Source organism: Silene latifolia, chromosome X (genome assembly GCF_048544455.1).
Source record: "Silene latifolia isolate original U9 population chromosome X, ASM4854445v1, whole genome shotgun sequence".
NCBI lineage: Eukaryota > Viridiplantae > Streptophyta > Magnoliopsida > Caryophyllales > Caryophyllaceae > Silene > Silene latifolia.
In genome coordinates, this window is record NC_133537.1 from 55922717 (window position 1) to 55946215 (window position 23499).

Here is a 23499-nt window from a genome sequence, read left to right on the forward strand (position 1 = left end):
CTTCTAAGTTCTTCACAATCTCCATGAACTTTCCAAGTTGATCATCAAATTTGGGCTTGGCTTGACGACTTGGAAAAGGAAGTCTAATCACAATGGGCTCCTTTTCTTTGGCTTTGTCTTCATTTTTCTTTGAACTTTATTCTTTTGATGTTTCCCCTTCTTTGGGGCTTTGCACAATTTCTTCCTTTTCACTAGCTTTCACAACTTCATCCTCAACTTGCTCCTTCGGTGCTTCATATCTTGTACCACTTCTCAAGTGAATGGCACTAACCGTTTCATGTCTAGGGGGATTACTTTGAGGTGGTAATTGCCCCTTTTGTCTTTGTGAGCTTGAAGATGCTAGTTGAGTCAATTGTGTTTCCAACATCTTGGTATGAGCTAGAATGTTGTTGATGGTGGTGTCTTTTGCTTGGCTATCTTTTTGCATTTGAGTGAAAAATTCTTGTTGATTCTTTTGCATTTGGAGGACCGCTTTTTGGACATCAAAACCTTGGTCATTTTGGTGATTGTATGGATTTTGATTTTGGTAACCTTGGTTTTGATTGTAAAAGGGTCTTTGATTTTGGTTCCTCATGGGTGGTGGAGTGTATGTTGTTTGAGGGTTTTGAACATTTTGGCTTTTGTATGAGAGATTTGGATGGAACTTGGTGTTTTCATTGTAAAAATTTGAATAAGGGGTACCACTTTTGTAAGCTTGGAAAGCATTAACTTGTTCGGTTGTTCCCCTACACTCACTTGGGTCATGACCCAAAGTTCCACAATTCTCACATATCCCACTTGGGATTGATGAGGATGCCGTCATGGCATTGACATGATGCTTTGATGGTTTCGAGTTTTCCTCAAGTCTAGCCATAGCTTGTTCAAACTTCAAGTTGATTGTGTCAATGTGAGCACTAAGTTGAGCACCCAATTGAGTAACGGAGTCCACTTCATACTTTCCTCCTCTAGTAGCCTTGCGAGGTCTACTATATTGTGAATTATGGACCGCCATTTCCTCAATATTGTTCCATGTTTGATTGTCATCAACTTCGGTGAACATTCCATTCGATCCCATATTGAGAATGTTCCTTGAATCTTCATATAAACCATTCCAAAATTGTTGCACTAAAAACCATTCGCTAAGTCCATGGTGAGGACATGAGCGACAAATACCTTTGAACCGCTCCCAAGCTTCATACAAAGATTCTTCATCCCTTTGCTTAAAACCCGTAATTTGAGCTCTTAGCATGTTAGTTTTTTCCGGTGGGTAGAATTTTTTGTAGAAAGCTAGAGCTAACTTCTTCCAAGAATCTATTCCAAGGGTGGCCTTATCAAGGCCCTTCAACCATTGCTTTGCGGTGCCGATTAACGAAAAAGGAAATAAGACCCATCTTATTTGGTCTTGAGTCACGCCCGTTTGAGAGATAGCATCACAATAATCGCAAAAGGTTTCCATATGAGAATGAGGGTCCTCACTAGGCATTCCCCCGAATTGGCTCCTCTCAACTAGTTGGATGAAGGCGGACTTGGCAATAAAATTACCGGTGAGATGTTGCGGTGTAGGAGTACCATTTGGTAGATTCTCCTCGGTGGGTATAGAGTGTGACGAGAATTTAGGCATTGTAGGTGGATTTTGTGGGATATTGTGTAATGGGTTTTCTTCTCCTTCTATTGCGAAAGGATTGACAAACTCACTAGTGGGTTGAACAACTTCACCAACACCTCTCAAATTCCTCCTAACAAGTCTCCTATTATTCGTCAAGGTTCTTTCGATTTCACGGTCAAAAGGTAACAAATCACCTTGTGACCTTCTAGACATGCAAAATATCAAACAACTCGAAAACAATTAGAACAAGCCTTGAGGAGTTTTACTTCCCCAAGGTGAAAAAGACACAACTAATAACAATAAAAGAAATCTTGAATCAATTAAACACCGTCCCAAACGGCGCCATTTTTGATCGAGGCCATTTCGTGTTCACAATTAAGCATATGTGGTCGTTGGTCAATGGTCGATACAAAACACAATTTATACTCCACAAACAACTCTACAATTAGTAAAGAGGCAAGTAAAGGTCGGATCCCAAGGGACGGGTATTGAAATGAGAATTCTATTGTAACTAGTAGTGTCTAGGGGGTGTCACAAATTGGGTTGATGTAAAAGGTCACTAAACTAAAATAGCAATGAAAATAAACTAGCAAGATAAAATAAGGGGTGTAAACAATTGATTAAAAGCACTAGGGTGTTATGGGTTCATAGGGGAATCATGGGATATGATCATACAAACATGTTCTCAAATTATAAGCAAGCAATTATTGTTGTGATGGATTGAGTTGGGTTATATCTTACAATCCTAGGAAAGTTTGGGTCCCGGAGCCGAATCGATTAGATTGTACAACACCTACAAGTCGACTTAATCTTTCCTACTCAACACATGCATGGTCTAACAAGACTCGAGTTGGGTTATGTCTTACAAGTCAAGTTGAAAGGATAGAAGATGATAGTAAATGCAAGGATTCATAGGCTTAGCATTTCATCAAATATAACATGTGCATGTATTAAGATCAAAACAAGCAAGCAAATAAGATATGAAAGCATATTGATTTAAGCATGAATCATTCCCCATGTTGGTTTCCCCTAATCACCCATTAAACCCTAGCTAAGAGACTACTCACTCATTATCATGTTGATCATGCTAGAAAGGTTGTCAATCATACTAACATAATGAAACATGATGAATAAATGAAAGTAATTAACAATAATTAAAAAGGGATTAAGAGATTATACCTACTAATGATTCCAATAATAAAGCAAGAATAATAGAAGTACTTGAATCCTAGATTGAGAGGTTGTCAATCTCCCAATAATAACCCAAATAATCTTCAATTACCCAAAATAAAGGAAGAACAAGAGAGAGATTAAAGAACTAAAACTTGGATTAAAACTTGATTAATACTTGATTACAATATTGAAGAGAGATTTGATTGATATTAACTACACTAATTATTGATAAGAAGAACATGCTCCTCTAATTAGCCTAATGGGGTATTTATAGTGAAAATTAGGGAGGATGCATTAGGGTTAACTAAGGGTTAAACTAGTAATTACACTTTTAAGTTGAGCAAGGAGGACCCGGTATTTTCCGAGAGAAGGGCTTCTCTTTTCGTAGCTTGAAGAATGAAATCCGTCTTTGTCATCAAATCCGTGCGGATTAGAGTCGGGACGGCCGGATTTGGGCTGGGCAATCCGAGCGGATTCATGAGAGGGACGCTCGGATTGTGCTGGGGCAATCCGAGCGGATTCCAAGGAGGGACGCTCGGATTGTTGAGGCTGGACGGACGGATTGTCTGCAATCCGTTCGGATTGTTGGTCAGCGTCAATTCTTCTTCTTTTTCTTCCCTTTTCTTCATAAATTCCTTGGGGATTTCCTTGGGGACGCAAGGATCCTTTCTCAACATTGCTCTTCTACTATGATATGTACAAAGGCCTTCTAGTCTTGTCTCTTCTTGATGCTTGGTCATTGAATACAATCAATTTAGCCTCGTTTTGCCATGAAAATGCAAGATTCTTACTCCTTTCCTACCAAGGGATCAGAATCTCAAAGAATATGCAAAACAAAGAACTAAAGATAAGAAATGACCCAAATAGGCACTAAAAAGCATGGAAACAATGGTAATTCGGGGGCTAAATATGCGCCAATTATGGTCACATCAAAAATCCTGTCATTCTTTGAATTCTTTTCGGGAATTACCTCCTGAACTTGCTTTAGAACTTCAAAAATTAGGAATAAGCCTTGTGAAAAGGGGCTCTAATCATCTTGATGCCATGTCAGCCGAACCTGACTTCTACCGTGAGATCCGTGCTTGCCTTTCCGATGATCCTACTTTCAAATCCATTCGAGCTAAAATTCAACTTGGGCAAGCTAAGGATTGTAAAATTGATGATAATGGGTACCTTCGTTATCATGGTAGAATCTATGTTCCGAGTGCAGCTGATTTGAGAAAAAGAATTCTTGATGAAGCACACCTCTCTCCTTACTCCATTCATCCGGGAGGTACTAAAATGTACAAAGATTTGAGATTGCAATTCTGGTGGCCTAGGATGAAGATTGAAGTTATAGAGTATGTCAGTAAATGCCTCACCTGCCAGAAAGTAAAGATAGAGCATCAAAAGTCCGGGGGTTTGCTTCAACCCTTGGATGTTCCTCTTTGGAAATGAGAGTCTATTTCCATGGATTTTGTGATGGCTTTACCCAGGACTTCCACTGGGAAGAATGCTGTTTGGGTGGTTTTGGACCGATTGACTAAGTGTGCTCGGTTTATTCCTATCAAAGAGACTTGGAGATTAGAAGTTCTAGCTGGTGCCTAAGTGAATGAAGTAGTGCGCTATCATGGGGTTCCTAAAGATATAGTTTCAGATCGAGACCCTCGATTTTGTTCTCGTTTCTGGACTGCATTACAGGAGGCCTTGAGTAGTAAACTATTGATGAGCACTGCTTTTCACGCCGCCACTGATGGTCAAACCGAGAGAACAATTCAAGCTTTAGAGGATCTTCTTCGTGCCTGTGCCTTAGATTTCCAAACTTCCTGGGAGAAATGTTTACCTCTGGTTGAGTTCTCTTACAACAACAGCTATCAAGCCTCCATTAAAATGGCACCATATGAAGCTCTGTACGATAGAAAATGTCGTACTCCTGTCTGTTGGGATCAAACCCAAAATGTTCCAATGTTAGGACCTGATTTGGTGACCGAGTCCGTTGAACAAGTTAAAATCATTCGGGAGCGGATGAAAGCCGCTCAGGACCGTCAAAAATCATATCTTTGATGTCCGTCGTCGACCACTTTCTTTTGAGGTTGATGATCAAGTATTCCTTAAAGTGTCACCTATGAAAGGGGTGAAACGGTTTGGCGTAAAAGGGAAGTTGAGCCCTAAATATATTGGACCTTTAAGGGTGATTGAAAAGATTGGTCATGTCGCTTACCGTTTAGAATTGCCCCCAAATCGAGCAAGGTTCACAATGTCTTCCATGTTTCTCGAGTTGAGGAAGTACATTAGTGACCCTAGCCATATCATCCAAGAAGAGATTCTTGAATTGGAGCATAACTTGGCGGTTGAAGAAAGGCCAATTCGGATTCTTGAAAAAGCCAACAAGCAACTTAGGAGCAAAGTTGTACCTCTAGTCCGTGTTCTTTGGCGTTGTGGAAATGTCGAAGAAGAGACTTGGGAGACTGAAGCTTCTATGTTAGCTAAATATCCTGAATTATTCTCGTAAGGTATTCCTTTTCTTACTCTTTTTCCGAGTTACTAAGCCGTGTTTAATCATAATTAGTAAAGATATTATTCTTATTATAGAACTTTAAACTAAAATTTTGAAAATGCTTTTATGATTTTTAATGGTTTTAACATTAGTGAATGTTAAATCTCGTTGTTGGAGACGTCCCAATAATGGGTTTTCTCATTTATTGGTGTAGAAATATTTTTATATCTTGATATGAATGTGGATGTTCTTGTCTGATCAACAAGAGTATCACCGTTTCATTGAAAAGATACCTATATTTTTCTTATGATTATATTATTAAGATGTTGTATACTATAATTTCTCCTTCTAAGTTTCGAGGACGAAACTTTTTAAAAGGAGGGGTGATTGTAACACCCCGTAATTTCGGACCATTATTATTTTGCGGAAGTAATTTATTAATCAAGTAAAATTGATATTAATGTAATTGAAGTAATATTAATTCAAAGAAATATAATTTTATTATATTTTGAAGTAAAGTATTTATTTTGATAGTTTCGAAATGTTTAAAAATAGTTTAAACCGTGTAAAAACTTTTTATTTCGAAATAAGGGCATATCGGGAGAAAAATGACAACTCTATTGAAAATTGGGCAAACGATTTTGGAAATGGGTCATATGAGTACTCAATTTTCTTGTAATCTCGTGTTTAAGAACTTTGGTCTTGTCGGAATTTGCATTTGACAAACGGTTTTAATTATTGTCGAAACGAGCCAAAACCGACTCATAAAATTCCGTCTCAATCCCGCTCCTCCTCTCCCTTTTCCGCGGCACACCTCCCTTCCCCCTTTCCTTCTGATTTTTCTTTGTCTATCTTCATCACCTTGAACATTCAAGCAAATCCCAAACCTTAAAACACCATTTTATACAAAAACCTAAGCTAATTTCATCATAACTCACTCATTTCTAGTCCGATTTTCACAAAATTTATATTTTCGGAATCCTCTCTTCAAGATCTACATCCTAGGATGTTTTAATTTCAGTTTTCTTGATGTTGATTTAAGACGATTTTGGGCATATTTCGATTTTTGTGCTTATTATTGTGTTTTTATTGTTTATTTAGGTGAAGGTTTAGAAGACGAGTTTGGAGACTCGTATATAGTTGAAGATAGTGGTTAGTTGGCAGATTAGGGTTTGGTGTTCAAGGTGCTAATTGCTCATTTTGTTGCTAAAGGTAACATATTTCGAGTTACTCGACGAATAATCGTCACATTCTTTGCTTTTTGTTTGATTTTGTGATTGTTAATTGAATGGTTTATTTCACATGTTAATATGGGTTAATTTCTTGTCTAATTCATGTCTTTTGTTAGTTTAAGTTCTCATATTAGTATAGAAATGGAATGGGAACGATTAAGTAATGCTTAAAACGGAGTTAAAATGAAAAAAAACGGAAAAATGGAGGATTGGGGGTGGCGGCCAGCAGGCCCCGCAGGCCCAGGCAGGCCCACGTCAGGCCCTGGGTTGGCCCGGGTCAGCCCGTTGCTTGTTTCGTGGTTTTTCATGCATTATTTGTCATTTCGGGTTCATTAATGTTATAGTTAGTATAAGTCACATATGGGTACACTTTTAAAATGAATCATATTAGTAGTAAAAATTATGTTGATGGTAAAAATTATGTTTATATTGGTAGTTGCACATGTTAGGATAGAATATAATATGAAATTGTAATGAATAGGCTTAAAATGAATTTTATAGCGATAATTGCAATGTTTTGGTGATTAAGCCGAAAACTGAGCCTTGGTCCCTTTGACTGAATCGATGTCAGTCAATTGTGTGATTGGTCAGCCGCAATTTAACCCGTACCTGTCGCAGGACTGGGGTTGCGGGTAAAAATTCGGTTGGATGAAATTTTGTATGAATTGGATAATCGGCCTTTTTCTTGTTTTAGGCCATTTATTATGTTTTTATTTCACATATGTTGTTGGTTGATTTGAGTAGTTTCTTATATTGTAGAAACGGCCCTTGATTCCCTGAAACCTTTAATATTGTTAATATTGCTAGAAATGGGATTGGTAATGAATACTTCTTGCAGGTTGTTGTGTTTGTCATAGATAGGTCTTTATAGTCTTTGACGAGTGTATGTTCACTGCTTAATAGCCTCTGTGTTCCTGACTTGGTGGGTTTATATCCAAGTTGGGGCATGACCTCGTTACTCATTTTGAGGGTAAGTGGTCAGCTTAAGTACTAGCCAACCCTTTGGTGGACTCCTTAGGGTACTCACTTTGTTTTAGAAAAATTGTGGGTCTTGGGTGCGGTGGTGTGTATCCGCATGTCTAGGTCTGCGCAGATTTTAGGCTAGGGTTGTGTTGTGTCTTGGCCATGTTTTGATAGAACCTCTGAGCCAAGATACCGGTTCGATTACCTTCCCTACCTCGTGGTATAGACTCGAGTTACAGAGTGACTATTGACCGTACTAAGAATTTATGCCTGTCTTTGATATATTGCCCTTTCTTGTATGGTGATTTTATGAATTGTAATAGGTGAGATGTAAGCCGGTTACAATTGATAAAGTTTGGATTACTGCTTGTTATATGTTTCACATGATAGTTTAATTTGGTCAGTTTAGTGTTCATACGTTAGAATACTTGATAATTAAATTGTTTATCATATTGTTTACATGTTACACTACATGTTACATTAAATATGACATTTCGTGGCTGGGAGGACTCGAAGTTACTCCCCACTGAATTGTGGCTTTCGTGTTTGTATAAAATGCGATTGACAGGTTGAAGATGATTAAATGGGGTACACAGACGAGCTAGTGAGCAAAAGAACCTTGGACTTAGTTTGACTATATTTTGTAGTAAACCTTTAAACAGTTGGTTGTGTATATGTTTTGAAAGGACATATGTCTCCCTCTTTTATTTTGGTTTGTATCACTATTTTCTCGCGTCTTTAATTATGTTATGTACATTAGTTTGTTAGCATTTGCAGGTTTTGGCACTCTTCATTTGGAAGTGTTTGTGAATGGTTTAGAAAAGTTTTTAAAATTACAGGTTTTGTCTAGTTGAACCAATTACAAACATATCCTGTCAGTTTTTCTGTAGAACTTACGTGTTTATTTAACGCTAAAATTTGAGGGTGTCACAGTTACGTTATAGTCCTAAAATTTAAGGGTCTTATACGGATATTACCCTACAAGTGGTATCAGAGCGAGGCCACGTAAATTTTTCATTGTGATTTTCATAAAACGATTTGAAACGATGTTGTTTTGTCTAGAAAACCGTGCGGCCAATTTTTTACACGGCCTGTTTTCTGTTTTTTTTGTCACGGCTGTTTTTTTTTTTTTAGAAAACCGTGACAGCCTTGAAAAACGTGCCATATGGCTTACGTCTGAACAGACGGTTGATTGTTTTGTTTTGTTTTCGATTTGATTTTGCATATTGTTATTATAAACGATTACTATTGCAATATGTTAATGTTTTATCAATTGTAGATTCATTCATATACGGATTAGGTTTAATTTGCAATTGGTTTTATCAATTTTTTTTTGTTTGGGACTGTTGAAGCTCTCGGTATAGCTGCTGGAAAAATAAGAAAAAAAAAAATTTCGTTTTTTTTTTCAGCTGTGCTGTTTTTTTTTGTTTTTGTTTTTTTTTTTCTTTTCGGCCATAACGTATGCATAATACGGATTTTATGCATTCGCTTGATTGTGAAACGGTTCACTCACGTACCATTTAGTTATTTTAAAGCAATTTAAAGTAACGGATTATCATGAATTAAAATTAAGTTGATAGAAGCGGTTTTGTCACATAATTTCAATTGTTAAAAGGTGGTTTGGATAAATTTAACATAATTACGGAATTATGTCACGGATAAATTTTAGTTTTAGTTGATGCATTTTTATTTATCGTTACTTTTGAATGCCATGAATGAATTTATTACGTATTTATTTTCTTTTTAGAAACGGTTGTAACTTAGTGTGGCCTTAGTAGAACGTGTTACCGTAATGATGGAACACGGTCTTGGTTGTATTTTGAGATCTCGCATCTCCGTTTTGGTTTTTCTTTGTAATTACAGTTTTTATTTAGAATGTAAATAGGTTTATATTTTGTAAATTTTAAATTGTAATTTTGAGAAGACCAAAGATGGAGAATCGGATGCTCACTCCCGCTACATGGATCAATATGGAACATCAAGACAAGCTTCTCGGGTCCAACGGTGGATTCCAAAGTTGTATTATGTTCATTTTGCTAGGATAGGCCACACTAGGACTTTTATTTACGTTTTGCATTTTTATTTATGTTTTCATCGTAACGATAGTTTGCATCATATTCCGCCTAAAACCAAACCACTTAATAATTGCATGAAAACTGACTCATATAGAGGTTACGCGTTAGTTTTCTATGATATACAGATATCACAGGTTTTAAATAAGCCATAACCTAAGTTAATTCATTCACGTAATGCTAGTTTTTCGTTCACTTAAAATGAATTAAAACTAAATTGATGGGATCTTCCTCGTATAAACAAAAATTGAGAATAGTCTTTATAGGTCAAACTCCAATGAATCCCTTCTTCGTCGGTAGGCATAATATGACCCCTTCTACGTCGGGTAAGTTGGAACTGATTGACCTATTTTTATCTCAACACTATGGTCACTCGTACGATCCTGTGATTATGGTGGACTAAAGATAGGATTTACGGAAATCTATCGACCAAGAGTAACAACGGTAGAACTAGCTAAACAATTGGCTTATCAATTTACGGAAATTGAGTCTTGGGATCACTTGTATTATTCTTGAGGGAGAACAATTATGCAAGTGCAATGAGTCTACACGTTAAAATGAATTTTAAATAGACTTAAATCACCTCGATGAGTTGCTTATTTCGTTTTGTTTTTCCTTTCTTTTTCAGTGTAGATCACGATCATTTAAACTCGCTAATAACAAAATGGTGGCCGTCTTGACGACCCAATGCCAAGTGCCACATTGGACCGTGAGTCCCGGCTTCGGATCTTCATGAATCGGATGAATCGGTCTACTCGATCAAGAATGATGGATCAAACTTCGCGGAATGGGAGGCGGCATTACGGAATACTGCCATTGCTGACGGGAAGCTCAAATATCTGGTTGAGCCCATCCCGTCAAACCCAGGCCCCACGGCTGGAGCTAACGAGATCGCCAAGTATAGCGATTTCGTCATGGAAGCAGGTGCGATTAAAAACGTACTCATTTTTGCAATGGAATCCAATTTGCAGAAACGCTTCATAGCCCAAGGTGCAAACAAGATTTTCACCACGCTCACTAAAGAATTCTCGAAAGCACCGAGAATCGTGACCTATGAGCATACCTGTCGCTTCTTTGAGGCGAAACTCCAGAAGGGCCAACCGGTTAGCCCACACATTCTCAGCATGATTGAGAATGTCGAGAAACTGGAGGCACTTGATTGTAAAATCAGCGAGAACATTGTGATTGACCGCATGCTTCATTCACTCCACGATGGTTTTGCGCTCTTTAGAGCCAATTACTATATGAATGATTTGAAGAAAAGTCCTCACGCACTACACTCCCTTCTCGTACAGACCGAGAAGGACATGAAGTTTAGTGGGATCCTGAAACAGGATGTTCTCGTTGTGTCAAACACGGGCAAGGGTAAGGGCAAAGCTCAGGCAGACCTAGCAGTAGGTAAACCGAAGTTTAAGAAGTCGGGATCAGGTAAGAGTGGGTCTGGTGAGTCGAGCACCTCATCAGGCGCGACAAAGAGCAAGACCGGTAACATGGAATGCCATCATTGCCACAAGACTGGGCATTAGAGGCGTACATGTCCTGTATACCATGAAGACATAAAAGCAGGTCGCGTTAATCCTGTTGGTATGTCTTCTTCTTCTTCTTCTTCTTTTATTCATATGATTGAGATTAACCACGCAAGTTACGGAACTTGGGTACTAGATACTGGTTGTGGTTCTCATCTGTGTAATCATGTGCAGGGCCTCTGAAACATCGAACCCCTCGTAAAGGGTGAGGTGGACTGCGTGTCGGGAATGGGAGCGAGTGGCTGCCGTCTCGAGGGGAACATATGTGATCCAACTTCCTAGCGGATTTGAGTTATTTTTATATAACTGCTATTATGTACCCAGTCTTTCTAAAAACATTATTTCAGTTTCTGCACTTGACAAACTTGGTTTTTCATTTGTAATAGAGAATAATAGTTGCATTTTCTCATTACACGATATGATTTATGGCAAGGCAGTCTCCATGAACGGAATTTATGTTTTAGATCGGACCACCGAAATATTACACGTAATGAATAAGAAGTTAAAGGTTGGTGACAAAGATCAAACATATCTATGGCACTGCCGTATGGGACACATTAATGAGAAACGCGTTAAACAGCTCATACAGAATGGAGCTATCTCGGCCTTTGATTTTCAATCATTTGGCACGTGTGAATCATGTCTCATTGGTAAGATGACTCGAATTTCCTTCAAAGGTGTTGGAATGCGCGCTGCTGACCTATTAGGACTCATACATACGGATGTGTGTGGACCTATGTCAATCACCGCACGAGAAGGCTATAGGTATTTCATCACTTTCACGGATGATTTGAGTAGATATGGCTATGTCTACTTAATGAAGCATAAAAGTGAGTCCTATGAGAAATTCAAAGAATACCAGAATCGGGTACAGAACCAACTGGGTAGAAAGATTAAAACACTACGATCAGACCGTGGTGGCGAGTATCTTTCTCACGAGTTTGATCAACACCTTAAGGACTGTGGGATTGCCTTACAGTTAACTCCACCTGGAACACCTCAATTGAATGGTGTGTCCGAACGGAGAAATCGAACAATACTTGATATGGTTCGATCCATGATGAGTCATACCGTGTTGCCTGATTCATTGTGGGGTTATGCTCTTCTGTCAGCTCCTCTAATACTTAACCGAAGTCCGTCTAAAGCTGTTGACAAGACTCCATATGAACTATGCAAGGGAACGGTCCCTAACTTGTCCTTTATACGGGTTTGGGGCTGCGAGGCATATGTCAAGTGGAGACACGAGGATAAGCTCGGCCCGCGATCGGTCAAGACATACTTTATAGGTTATCCTAAAGGAACACTTGGTCATTACTTTTATTCGCCAACCGAATAACGTGTATTTGTTGCGGCTAGTGCGACATTCTTAGAGAAGGAATTTCTCGAGAATGCGAAGAGTAATAGAACCTTCGAGCTATCGGAGATTCCAGAACCAAATACCGAGCAACCATTGGAGGAACCATTTCCTTCAATTCCGGCTGCGGTTAATATTCCTGAGGAACCTAGGAGGTCGGGTCGAGTCTCTATTCCTCCAGACAGATACATTGGTATGGTCGAGGAACATGACATAGATGACATTCTGCTCTTAACGAGTAGTGAACCCGCAACCTATAAAGGTGCCATGACTAGTTCCGACTCAAAGCTATGGCTTGAGGCCATGCAATCCGAGATGGACTCCATGTATGAGAACAACGTATGGGATCTTGTTGACTTACCTGCTAAGGTTCGTCCCCTTCAATGCAAATGGCTTTACAAGATAAAGCATTCTGTGGAAGGTCAACAAGATATCTATAAAGCACGACTAGTTGCTAAAGGTTTCACCCAAGTGCCAGGTTTGCACTACGATGAAATTTTTGCACCCGTAGTCATGCTGCGTTCCATTCGGATTATCTTAGCAATTGCCACTTTTCATGACTATGAAATTTGGCAGATGGATGTGAAAACCGCCTTCTTAAACGGTTTTTTGGAGGAAGAGTTGTACATGGTACAACCCGAAGGTTTCATCGATCCCGAACATCCTAAGAAAGTATGCAAGCTTAAGCGTTCCATTTATGGACTTAAGCAAGCTTCTCGGAGTTGGAATCATCGTTTCGACCAGGTGATAAAAGAAAATGGATTTACTCGATCGGTCGAGGAACCATGTCTATATATCAAGTCGAGTGGGAATAAGATTGTCTTCCTAATATTGTATGTTGATGACATACTCCTGATTGGGAATGACATACCTTTCTTAACTTCGGTAAAAGTATGGTTGAAGAACCATTTCCAGATGAAAGATCTGGGTGAGGCACAAAGAATTTTGGGCATCCGTATCTATCGAGATAGATCACGTCGGATGTTATCTCTCAGTCAGGAGTCTTATATAGACAAGATACTAGAGAGATTCAGCATGACTAACTCCAAAAAGGGGTTTCTTCCTATGGCTCCAGGGGTGCATTTGAGCAAGTCTCAGGCACCAGAGACACCGGAAGAGAAAGAGCGCATGACACGGATTCCTTATGCCTCGGCTATAGGATCAATAATGTATGCCATGATATGCACACGTCCGGACGTGGCATATGCATTGAGTATGAAAAGTCGATTCCAACAGCATCCAGGTGAATCACATTGGATGGCTGTCAAGAACATTCTTAAGTACCTACGGAGGACTAAAGATTGGGCATTGACTTATGGAGGCGAACAAAAGCTATCGCAACCGATTCTGTGAGATGCTAGCTTCCAAACGGATCGAGATGACTCGAAATCTCGGTCTGGATTCGTTTTTACTCTTAATGGCGCTGCAGATCATTGGAAGAGTTCCAAACAAAGTGTTACAACAGATTCTACGACTGAGTCCGAGTACTATGCCGCGTCGAAGGCCGCAAAGGAAGCGATATGGATGCGTCGATTATTACAAGGACTATCTGTAGTGCCTAGTTCGAATGACCCGATCACCATCTATTGCGACAATAGAGGTGCCATCTTCCAAGCTAAGGAGCCTAAGTCTAGCAACAAGTCTAGACATGTACAAAGGAAAGCTCATATAATCCGAGATTACGTGGAGCAAAAGGAGGTAGTGATTGAAAAGATTGCTACAGATGATAATATAGCAGATCCTCTCACTAAACCATTACGACAAGATAAGCATGAAGGGCATGTTAATTCCATGGGAATTAAACGTGTTCCTGAGTTGTACTACTCTTTTATGGATTCGATTCATTCTCTTTTGTACTCTATACGACATCATCGTTTTGATATTTATATATTTTGTTTTTCATGTGGATTTGTACGACAATTTTTGAACACCACAAAGTGAACTGAACAAACATTATATTTTGGTCCTTAATTGCCCACGTGAGCTGATAACTCTGCAATTATTTTGTGACGTTGGTTGATGGTGGGTTCAACGAGCCATAAGTTAAATGGTTGACTGACCAATCACAGAGGCGAGTTATACGGATATCTCGTAGGACACAATTGTGACAACGACATGGAGTCCTAAATGTTTTATAACATTCGGTGCCAGGTCGTGGATAGGACCTCCATGGTGATCCTAAGAGTCGATTCTTTTGACTATCGACTGTCTCTTGAGACTAAGGCAGATCTTGGGTGACTTTGGTTTCTTTCTCACGGTCATCCGTAAGTAACGGGGGCCAAGTAGATTGTTTCGGGTCATTTCATCTTTGTGCTTAGATCGGCAGGAGTCGAGTTGAAGGAAATATTCAGCCTTTATCAGTTACTCGATATTTCTCAGGGCCACTCGAGGAGTCAGAATGAAATGCATGGCCATGCTCGAATACGGATTCGTTTTTATCAGTTAAGTTACTCTCTAGTCGGGGAAACCACTCTTGATACAGATCGATTGTAAAATACAACCTTTGCGGATACGGATCTGCAAATTGTTTTACATTGAGTGGGAGAAATTTTAAATGGATATGAGAATCGGTTATCGCACATACACTTGTACGGACAAGTGGGAGTTTGTTGAGCCGGTGTCCTCCGATTAGTGCGGATAACGTTATTGCACGTACACTTGTACGGACAAGTGGGAGCTTGTTGGGCTGGTGTCCTCTACAATTAGTGCAATGACATATAAATCTCTAAAAGGATCAAAGGGTATATTTTTGTATTATTATCAGTTGGTCCACGTTTATCAATAACGGTTGGCTTGCTAGATAAGTTTGACGTTATTGTCATACTGATGGCGGTGATCAACTGGCCCCTAAAAGTCACACCTATACGATACGTTTGAGAGATGTGACGGTATGAAAATCTGATCATGTTGATGTCTAATTTGACTAAGCGGTTAGTGAAGTTATTGACTAATAATTAGTCAAACGCGATGTTGAGATAATTATTTAATACGGATTAAATAATCTTTTGGCTAATGTGAATTAAGCGGTTAATTCGTAAATTGAATATAAACGATTATATTTAATTAATGTATATTGAATTAATTAATTATACAATATTGTCATTGTCGGACAAGTATTAATATATCGACTGAGTCATGTTACTAGTTGATATTTTAATGACCGATAACCGATGACGATTTATAATAAAATCCCGTCATATACATTTAGCATTTTGAGTCGGACCACGAGTTAAAAAATAAGGAGAAAGTGAAAGCCCACTCCCTCCCTTGTAACCTCACGTCCGAAATGAACAAAAGGAGAGGGGCTCTCTCCTTTTGACCTAATCTTTTGTCATTTGCACAAAAATTAGGGTTTCGGGGCAATTTTCTCTGAAATTCTAGATCTCTCATCGAAAACCTCACAAAAACTCTCTCAATATTGCAAGGCAGTTAGAGAGTAATTTCTAGCACAAGGGGCATAGTCTCAGACGATCTTGGGTGCAACGATTAGGAGGAAATCAACATTGATTTCTGTTCATTAGGCCGAATTGCACAGGACCCGAGGTTGATTCTTATTCTTTATCGTTTCTCTTGTATTTTTCGTTTATGACAAATAATCACATGTTAAAGTTACGTTATAGTCCTAAAATTTAAGGGTCTTATACGGATATTACCCTACAAGAAGCCTTCAGAAGAGGCCTCCACCACGACGCCGACCTATATAAGCAGCTAACCATGCATCCATGTCATAGTTTCGAGGCGGTACAGGAGTAGGCAGCTGCCGCAATCAGATTGGAGGAAGATATCTCAGCCAGAGCCGGCTTACTAAGCACGTCATGTATCTCTAGTACCTCAGCCGTGGAGAAATCAGGAAGAAAGCAAACCACTAGCAAGAAGGATGAGAGATAAAAACCATTGGGAGGGGAGTGAACAGAATCGAGGAAAATAAGCTACTCCCCACTCTGGCACAGTATAGATTGACTATAGGTATCGGAGGAATCCTGAAGGCACTCAGGGAGATGGGAGATGGAGTCAGGTGGCCTAACCCACCAGTAGGAGAACAAGCTTGGAGAAAGGATAGCAAGAAGAAGTGTGAGTTCCACCGTGAGGACTGCTACACATTACGAAGAGAGATCAAGCGCCTGTACGAACAAGGAAAGCCGAGCCACCTATTATCACGTGGGGGCAAGCAGCAAGACAAGGTAGGCTCCGCTAAGCCGGCAGACCCACCCACATGCACCAAAATCATAAACGTGATAACAGGCGGCTCCGGCTTAAGCGGACTGACATACTCAGCAGCTAAAACACGTGCCACCGAGATCAAAGGAGACAGGCCAGCCAATTCTTGCAGAATTTCACACAGTGACCTGCCAGCGGTCAGTTTTGATGAAGGAGATACATACGACGAGCGAGAACATCATGACGCACTTATTATCACCTTATCGATGGCCAATTGCACAGTTAGAAAGGTCTTGGTAGATAGAGGAATCTCGGTCAACCTAATCATGCTGAAAACTATAGAAAATATGGGATTCAGCGAGAAGGATTTGCAGAAGAAGACTATTCCGCTAGTAGGCTTCAGTGGAGAAACAGCCAGCTCACTAGGCGAGATAGTCATCCCAACCTATGTGGGAGGAGTCAACAAGCAAGGCAGGTACCTAGTTATAGACGGCCCCTCCACCTACAACGTCATCTTGGGAAGACCATGGTTGCACCAGATGAAAGCAGTCCCCTCAACATACCACCAGTGCATAAAATTCCCCACACCATAGGGAGTAGAAACAATAAGAGAAGATCAGGAGGAAGCTAGAGGCTGCTATAAGAAGGCACTCAAGTGCATTGCCAGCCCTCCCGCATAGCAATTCTGACGACCTATCCAGACGAATACATCGAACCCCAGCGGAAGAAGAGCTGGATCAAATCAACCTGGACAAGTTTGCACCTGAAGCGAACCGTGCTCATTGGAGCAGGGTGCACAGGAAACTTAAGACAACAACTAGTCAAGTTCTTACAGGATAACATGGATTGTTTTGCATGGTCACACGATGACATGATAGGAATAGATCCGTCCATCATAACACATAAGCTTAGTGTGGACCCAAAGAGTAAACCCATCCAGCAGAAAAGAAGAAAGTTTGCAGCGGATAGAAATAAGGTGATCAACCAGGAGGTAGATAACCTGCTGGCAGCGAAGAAAATACGAGAAGTAAAATATCCAGAGTGGCTGTCTAACGTAGTGGTGGTGCCTAAGAAGAATGGGAAGTGGAGAGTATGTGTGGACTTCACCGATCTCAACAAAGCATGCCCTAAAGATCCCTTCCAGCTGCCTCATATTAACGCAATGGTAGATGCGACAGCTGGACATGAGATGTTAACATTCCTGGACGCATGGAGTGGATACAATCAGATCAAGATGGATCCTGCAGATCAAGAGAAGACGACATTTATGTCTGAAAGAGGAATATATTGCTACAACGTCATGCCATTCGGCCTAAAGAACGCAGGCTCCACATATCAAAGGCTGGTTAACCAAATGTTCAAAGAACAGGTAGGAAGAACAATAGAGGTGTATATTGATGACATGGTGGTGAAATCAGAAAAGGCCAAAGATCATATGCGGTATCTGGCAGAAACATTCAGCACCCTCAGAGAATACAAAATGAAGCTAAATCCATCTAAGTGCACCTTCGGAGTATCTTCTGGCAAATTCTTAGGCTATATAGTAACCCAAAGAGGAATAGAGGCCAGCATCGAGCAGATCAAAGCCGTCTTGCAGCTGGAGTCACCTGAGAAGCCTAAGGATGTTCAAAGACTAGCTGGAAAGGTAGCAGCCCTAAACAGGTTCATTTCAAGATCTTCAGATAAATGCAGGCTGTTTTACGACGTACTAAGGAAAATCCAGAAGTTTGAATGGACCTCTGAGCACGAGCAAGCCTTCAGAGAGCTGAAGCACTACCTCAACAGCCCGCCGCTACTGTCGAAGCCAAAGCCAGGAGAACCATTATTCCTATACCTAGCCGTCACAGAAGTGGCAGTGAGTGTTGTCCTGGTCAGAGAGCGAGAAAAGAAGCAGAAGCCAGTATACTACGTGAGCAAGTCTCTGCTGCCGGCAGAGACCAGGTACACATCTCTTGAAAAGTTAGTACTAGCATTGGTAGTAGCATCTCGTAAAGTGCGCCTCTATTTTGAGTCCCACATCATACATGTCGTGACCAACTACCTGCTAAAATCTATCGCGAGGAAGCCTAAACTATCAGGCAGAATGTCAAAATGGTCTGTACACCTCAGCAGGTATGATATCCAATATGACCCCAGAACAGCAATCAAATCGCAAGCACTGGGCGACTTCGTATCAGACTTCAGCCCAGCCATCCAGAATCTGGCAGATACGGAGATCCTCACCTTAGAAGGAAGCAAGGAGACAGAAGTCTGGCAGATGCATATTAACGGAGCCTCCAACCAAAGGGGGGCAGGCGTGGGATTAATCCTGCGTTCACCACAGGGGAGACCGAGCGCAACCGAGAAGATGTGAATTCAAGGCAACCAACAATGAAACAGAGTATGAGGCCTTGATATTAGGAATGAAGCTAGCTTTGGAGTTAGCGGTCAGGCACCTGCTCATATTCAGTGAGACTCTATTAATAGTCAACCACGTGCATGATTAGTTTATAGCCAGAGATTCGAAGATGATTACATACCTAAAAGTAGCAAAGGAGTTAAGACAAAAATTCGAAACTTGAAAGCTTAAGCAGATCCCCAGAGATCAGAATATGGAAGCAGACGCCCTGGCAACCCTGGGGGCAACATTTAAACCAACAGAACTATCCAACATTCCAATAGCACACATGCTGGAGCCTTCTGTCCAGAAGGCAGATGAAATAGATAAAGGTGAACTGGAGGACCCACAGAGCGAGAAAGAAGTCCAGGCAGTCACAGAGAAAGGTGAGACCTCCCAGCCAAACAGGCAGACGCCTGACCAAACAGCCGAACAAGCAGGCGACTGGCGCACACCTTACCTAGACTGGCTACGCCATAACAAGCTACCAGATGACAAGAAGGAAGTGAGAGCTTTGAGTGAAGGCCTCGATTCATACTTATTGATGATATATTATTGAGAAAATCGCTAGCAGCCCCTACCTACGGTGCCTGGACAAGGAAGAAGCATGATGTGTTATATGCTCTCCACAGTGGCGAATGTGGAAACCATGCAGGGGGCAGGAGTCTGGCAAATAAAGCCCTCATACAGGGATACTATTGGCCTACAATGAAGGCAGATGCAGCAGAGTACGCACGTAAATGTGACGCCTACCAGCGCTCAGCATAATGATCCATCAGCCAGCAAAGCCCCTGCACCCTATCATTTCCCCCTGGCCATTCATGGCATGGGGCATAGACATAGTAGGCCCTCTACCATGGGCCACAGGAAATAGAACCTGGATGCTAGCAATGACAAATTACTTCTCCAAGTGGATAGAGGCAGAAGAATTCACAGAGGTAAAAGATAAACAGGTCATTTCATTTATAAAACGAAACATCATTTGCAGGTTTGGTATCCCATCAGAAATCATATGTGACAATGGCTCACAATTCATCTCCAACGATATCGAGGGATACTGTGCCAGGTGGAACATCACCTTAAAAAAGTCAGCACCTAGGACTCTGAAGTCCAACGGGCAAGCTGAATCCAGCAACAAAATCATTATGGACAATCTGAGAAGGAGGTTACAGGAGTTAGGAGGAAAGTGGGCAGATGAATTGCCACTAGTGTTATGGTCAGACAGAACGACACCAAAGACAGCAATAGGTCAAACACCCTTCAGCCTGGTGTTTGGCACAGAAGCAGTCATTCCGTCAGAAGTTCTAGTTCCCACTCACTGGTATGAAAATATGACAGGGGAACTGAACAATACAGAGATGATCAGAAGCCTGGACACAATTGACGAGCTGCGAGCAAGCGCAAAAATCCGTCTGGCTGCCTACAAACAGTCGGTGGCCAGGAGTTATAACAAGAATGTGAAAGTGAGGCTCCTGGAGGTAGGAGACCTGGTCCTCCGAGAAGTGTTTCAAAACACCAAGAATCGAAAAGCAGGCAAATTCGCCTACAAATGGGAAGGACCATACCAGGTAGAAGGAGTTGTTGGCCATGGTGCATATATACTGATGACTATGGACGGTCAAATCATACAACGCCCATGGAACATACTTCACCTGAAGAGATATTACTTTTAATAATAAGTAGACTTTAGCTTTCAGAATAATGTACTATGAAAAGCCAAATCACTTTTTAAAGTCAAAATAAAAATCCGGTAGTAGGCATACTGCCAATTTCACTTTTATTTCTAGTGTCTCTAGTTATTTTTAAAACTTTAAACTACTATTAGATGGTGTGGTCTGACAGCGTCATGGGACCACAATTGCTCTAGTACCCCATGAGATTGCGACAAGTACTTCACATCATTTTAATAGATTTTCTTATTTTAGGCTTCTCTAAGTACATCACTCTGAATCCTAGTGTCTATGGTACTTTGAAAGGATGTCTAGTAGGACTGTCAACTGCCAACGCGGGGTGACAAGGCACACGGCACTCCAACATGCCTAACCTATTTTCTCCACAAGGAGCACCCTCACCAAGCGGACTGTGGAACATACGAAAGGGAGCCTGGTTGACAGCTAAATACGCTTATCCAGCTACCCCTGATACCACCCCCTGGACGTAGCTCGCACTAATCGTAATTAATAAGGGCCCCAGCATGCATGCACACGAACATGGAACGTAGGGATATCTGCGCTACCAGAATCCTGCAGCGTCCCATCGGTCCTAGAATGACGATAAACTTTCCTCAATGACGCCCCTGCTGGCTTTAAACGTGATGAACACACCTTGCGTCATGAACAAGGTTAAGTAGTCCAAAACCGCGGCATACGCCTAAATCAGCCATCCGGCTGACACGGCAGCTAGCTTAGTCTGGATCAGCCTATTCAGGCTGACCAGGCTGGTCTAAATCAGCCTCCTAGGTTGACACGGCCACTCCTCCTTACATTGCGGCATATGCCTAAATCAGCCGCCAGGCTGACACGGCAGCTAGCTGAGTCAGAACGTCAGCCTTTTCAGGGTGACAGGGCTCGCCTAAATCAGTCAAGCAGGCTGACACGGCAAACTTCCTAAAAATAGGGAAAATAAGTAACAAGCATACGATATGTAAAACTAAAACCTTGCCAAACTATGACAAGGGGCATTTCAAAACATGGCCAAAATACGGCCCCAAGTTTAACCGCCACCTTGGCGGAGCAACCACAGAAAGAAGTTTTCAAAACTTACAAAGTCTGCCACCTCTGGGCCAGACTGCCAAAAAAAAAGTTCATCAAAACATAAAAATACTTAATTATCGGTCACATTAATGACGTCCACCTCTGGCATCTCCTCTGCCTGCTAACCACCCGTTTCAGGTACCACACCAGCTTGCACATCCTCAGCTGCCATAGCTTCCTGAGCTCCGTCAGCAGCATCCTGGGACATTCCAGCTCCATCCCCAGCAACTTGCTCAACCAGTGCAGGAGAATTCACCTCCCCAACTTCAGGCATCAGCTCACTCAGATCAGGTTGGGTGGGGTAGAGCATCTCCAGCTGCTTCTCCTCTTCCTCTATAGCCTACTGGGTAGGAGCCTCCACGAGGGAAGCACGCATCCCGCTGATCTTTCCCTGCCAGGTAGCATAGGCAACAACGTTGGTGGCCAGGGAGATCAGCTCACTGATCTTCTCATCAGAGCGCTTGAGGGAGTCAGAGAAAGTGTTGCACACCGCCCTGAGTGCGAGCCGGTGATCGAGTCCCCTCCTTGACTTCTTCTTGGTGACAAGCAAGCTCGGTCTTGACTCCACCACTCGCTCCTTCGGATCGGCCCGCTTGCCAGATCGGTCGCAATAGTCCCTTTCAGCTCCTGGTTCTTGACGCTGGTAGCGCGGCTAGTGGTCTGCACTATGTTGATCATTTTCCTGTTGTAGAGTGCAGACTGGAGGGTCTGGGGCAGGAAAAATCAGAAGTTAGCAAGAAAGTTAAAAGATAAAATCTAAACAAGAGAAGACAAACAGGTAGAGGACGAAGAATATTTACCATGAAGGCATTGTGCACGTCATTCTCAGCCATCTACTCTGGGGAGAACTCCAAAAACGTCTCCTCAACGGGGAGGGAAGAAGCGGTGGTCAATCTCCGGCCAATCGACACCTTGTCCACATTCCCAAAGCCCTGCGGGAAATGAGCAATAATGCCTCCATTTGGACGAAGCACGAGGCGGCGGGAGGAGTAGGCGGATGGCGAGATAACGGGTCAACCTCCAAGGGCTCACGTGCGCAGAAGCGGAAACTGTGGGAGAAGTCTGGAAGGAGGCAGCAGGAGCACTCCTCTTGGAGGCAGAGGCCATATCAGGGCTGGCAGAAGGTCTCTTTTTTTTTGGCCCTTTGGAGGATGATTTCCAATTGATCAACTTTTGAACCTGCAAGCATATACAGTCTCAGATGACAGAATGCTTAAAACATAAGCATAAACAGCATGCAAATTAAAACGGCTGTAGAAGCCTTACCAGAAGACATCTTGTGAGTGGTGAGGAGGAGGATAAGAGGAGGAAGCGGTGAAAAACAAGGAAGCAGTGCAGGAACTTTCTCTTAGATTCGAGAGATCTTTGAGCAGGTTTTCTTTGCAGCGGGGATCTTGGCACCAATACGGGTAAGGTCACGGGGGCCACGAAGACGATGAAGTAAGCTAGTAAGCGGCGAGATAAAATAAATTAGGTGACGGGGAAGGCTACTTACTCGAAGTTAGAACCCATTTCTCGAAAATATAATCAGCAGGAGGCTGGATGGAGTCCTTCCTCACGTAGAAGAAGTCCTCAAACCATTTCTCATCATGGGATTTTGACACGTGTCTGAAGGGAGCCTCTCTACGACCCCAGAATGAGAATTGACCCCTGCCCAGGGATCTGATGTTTTACATATGGGCTAGGTCGCCCAGAGTGACAGTTACCAGATTCGACCGGCGGCAAGAGAATAGAGAAGAACTCTCCAAATGGCAGCAGAAATTTGTGCCATGGCAAAGTTGTTGGTGAAGATAAAGTCTTGAACGAGTTTAGGAAAAGGAAAACGGAGGC

At 41.7% G+C, this 23499-nt stretch overlaps 1 non-coding gene across 1 annotated transcript; it reads left to right on the forward strand.

The window, feature by feature from the left end:
* Nucleotides 1-1121: 1121 nt before the first annotated feature.
* On the forward strand, nucleotides 1122-1228 carry LOC141625949 (small nucleolar RNA R71). Its single transcript, XR_012535689.1, has one exon. It is a non-coding gene; the product is annotated as a small nucleolar RNA R71 (small nucleolar RNA).
* Nucleotides 1229-23499: the final 22271 nt, after the last annotated feature.